The 3,535-nt window shown below is 25.3% G+C and overlaps 2 non-coding genes across 2 annotated transcripts; both read right to left on the minus strand.

Annotated features, from left to right (window-relative positions):
• Positions 1-765: 765 nt before the first annotated feature.
• Positions 766-839, minus strand: TRNAW-CCA (transfer RNA tryptophan (anticodon CCA)). Its single transcript has one exon. It is a non-coding gene; the product is annotated as a tRNA-Trp (tRNA).
• Positions 840-1,028: 189 nt separating this feature from the next.
• On the minus strand, positions 1,029-1,102 carry TRNAP-UGG (transfer RNA proline (anticodon UGG)). The gene has a single exon. It is a non-coding gene; the product is annotated as a tRNA-Pro (tRNA).
• Positions 1,103-3,535: the final 2,433 nt, after the last annotated feature.

Genomic DNA, 3,535 nt, shown 5'->3' on the forward strand with positions numbered 1-3,535 from the left:
TGACCTAACTACAAAGATGATGAATCTATTTCTTTTTCTTTTCTACTCTTGTCCTGCCGCTCTATTTTTGTGAATACCGTTTAGAATGATTGATGAATCAAAAAATTTCAATTGAACTTATTCTTTCAATTGGTATTTTTGCTTATCCCCGTCTCTTTTAAAAATTGAAACTTAGGTAAGTGCTTTATAAACATATGTATAAAAAGAACATATTTCATTTAGCTCCTTCATGCCTACTCTAACTAGTTATTTCGGTTTTTTACTAGCGGCTTTAACTATAACCTCAGCTCTATTTATTGGTCTGAGTAAGATACGACTTATTTGAAAATTAATTGAATGAACGAACAATTAATAAAAACAAAGTTTTCTGTCCTATTCCATATATTCTATAGTTCCTTACCGTGTTAATTATCAATTATTAGTTATTGATATTCATGGGCAATAGAGATTAATATTTAGGGATAGATATTACCTTTCTTTTTCTCCTTTCAAATAAATTGAAATGATTGAAGTTTTTCTATTTGGAATCGTCTTAGGTCTAATTCCTATTACTTTGGCTGGATTATTCGTAACCGCATATTTACAATACATACGTGGTGATCAGTTGGACCTTTGATTAATTAACATCTCTTTTTTTGACTGACCCCTTTAATTTTAATTTAATTAATTTAATTCAAGGAGGTCAAATTCGAATTGCTGTTCAATTTTTTTTTTTTTTTTTTTTTTTTCAGTTCGGTGTAATTTTCGACTTAACAAGAGCGGAATCACGCTCTGTAGGATTTGAACCTACGACATTGGGTTTTGGAGACCCACGTTCTACCGAACTGAACTAAGAGCGCTTTCTTATCATAATAAATAAGACTGTAAAAAAGAGGATTCTTTTATTTTATAACCCCAATACATCGTGCACACCTATACTATCATATATCATATATAATATGAGAAAATGATAGATTATGTATGCTTAATTTTAATCAATCTAAAACTAAAATGGCTCCCTCCTTACTGCTCAAAGGAGAAGTAATAGGTAGGGATGACAGGATTTGAACCCGTGACATTTTGTACCCAAAACAAACGCGCTACCAAGCTGCGCTACATCCCTTTCAATTGGCCTACGATGTTATTGTAGAGAATCCCTGTCTTGTTTTCCACACCCTTATTTCATCTATTGATATACAAAAATTATCTTTCCATTTCCTCTTTTTGGTCTCATATCATATAACAACCATATAATGAATAATAAATGAATCTTTTTGGCGGGAATTCTCAGGCAGAAAGGGACCTATTTTGCTGTTTTAAGAAAAGGAAAATCTTATCTATCGAATCATTGTACATTTAAATTTTAATTTTGAATTAGGAATTCCGGGTACAAATATACAAATACAAGTGGTCTTTAACCACACATACATGTGATTATATATGTATTACCATAATGTATGTAATACGATAAAGAAGGAGGATTTTAAATGCGAGATCTAAAAACATATCTTTCCGTAGCACCGGTACTAAGTACTCTCTGGTTCGGTTCTTTAGCGGGTTTATTGATAGAGATCAATCGTTTCTTCCCGGATGCGTTAACATTCCCTTTTTTTTAATTCTAGTTATTGTCGCGGGACGGGGTGAAAAAGATTAGATCGATATACAATCAAATATCTGTGACTAATCTCTCGCCCCCCCTTGACTTTAGTTGTTTTTAGAATTATAATTATATAAGAAATGAATTCTAATTATATAAGAAATAATTCTATTTAGTTTTTTTAGAATTCTAATTATATAAGAATTATATAAAATAAATAAGGAAGGTAGAACGAAAAAAGTGGATTGAACCTCAACAAAACTTGGGTTCAAGCTCCAATTAAATTACTAGTAGAGCGAAAAGAGAAATGTGGCTGGAACAACAGTATCCTACAAGATACTTAAAGAAAATACCGTACTGTGATTCTAAATCGAGTTAGAAATCATTGTATTACTTATTTACTATTAGTATAATACATATTGATTTACTATATTGATTGCAATTGATTGCAACGAAATCTTTCAGGATTTGGTTTTGAGTTAGCAACTTTTATTTATTTATTTTCATTCCTTTCTTCTTCACTTTTGATCGGAAAATAGAAGAGTTGGGTGAATTAAAAACTCAAAGGGGGTTCATGGCCAAGAGTAAAGATGTCCGAGTAACGATTATTTTGGAATGTACCAGTTGTGTTCGAAACGTCGTTAATAAGGAATCAACGGGCATTTCCAGGTATATTACTCAAAAAAATCGACACAATACGCCTAGTCGATTGGAATTGAAGAAATTCTGTTCCTATTGTTACAAACATACAATTCACGGGGAGATAAAGAAATAAATCGAATCAAGTACTCGTATGTCAACCCTTCCCGAGAATATGAGAAAATAGGACATTAGGTATTTAGGTAACATTAGGTATTTAGTATGAGAAAATAGGACATTAGGTATTCAGGTATAATAATATATATTATATAATATATTAAGTAATATTAAGTATATAATTAGTTAGATATAATATATAACTAATATATAACAAATATTTTATTTATATATTAGTCTATATTTGTATTTCCTTGTCTATTCCACGCTTTCTTTTTAAAGTGAAGTTTTTAGTTTTAAATTATTCGATATGCACGTTAATAAATTTTTAACCTTTTTAACCTGGTATATGATTGTATCAATATTCTTTTATTTTTTTTTATTCTATTTTTTATTTAGTTCTTATTTTTTTAATAATTTTTTTCTTTATTCTCGAGTCAATTATTTATTTTTTTAGTTTACCGTCTTCGAATGATTTTTAGTTTACAGTCTTCGAATGATTAGGAGTTGGATTTTCATTGATTAGGAATTAGATTTTTAATATCACTAACTATTTTTTTTTTTATTTTCTATTCGTGCATAATGATTATTTTAATATTGTTAATTTTAATATTGTTGTTAATTTTAATATTGTTAATATTGTATTATTTATTATATTGTATGATTTATTCATTACTATATTTTTTAGTTATTACTATATTTTGTATTTATTACTATATTTCATTATTTATTTCTTATTTTATTAATTATTTATTATTTTCGTGTCGGTTCTATATATATTTATAAATTATATTTATTTATTATTTATGTATTATCACAGTTATAGATATTTATTTAAATTATATTTATATATTAAATATATTAAAATATTAAATTATATTTATATTTTATATATTAAATATATTAAAATATGAAATTATATTTATATATATTTATAAATTATATTTATTTATTATTTATGTATTATCACAGTTATAGATATTTATTTAAATTATATTTATATATTAAATATATTAAAATATTAAATTATATTTATATTTTATATATTAAATATATTAAAATATGAAATTATATTTATATATTAAATATATTAAAATATGAAATTATATTTATATATTAAATATATTAAAATATGAAATTATATTTATATATTAAATATATTAAAATATGAAATTATATTTATATATTAAATATATTAAAATA

Source organism: Durio zibethinus, unplaced genomic scaffold (assembly GCF_047325235.1).
Source record: "Durio zibethinus cultivar Kanyao isolate XHJ-2024 unplaced genomic scaffold, ASM4732523v1 HiC_scaffold_206, whole genome shotgun sequence".
Classification (NCBI taxonomy): Eukaryota; Viridiplantae; Streptophyta; class Magnoliopsida; order Malvales; family Malvaceae; genus Durio; species Durio zibethinus.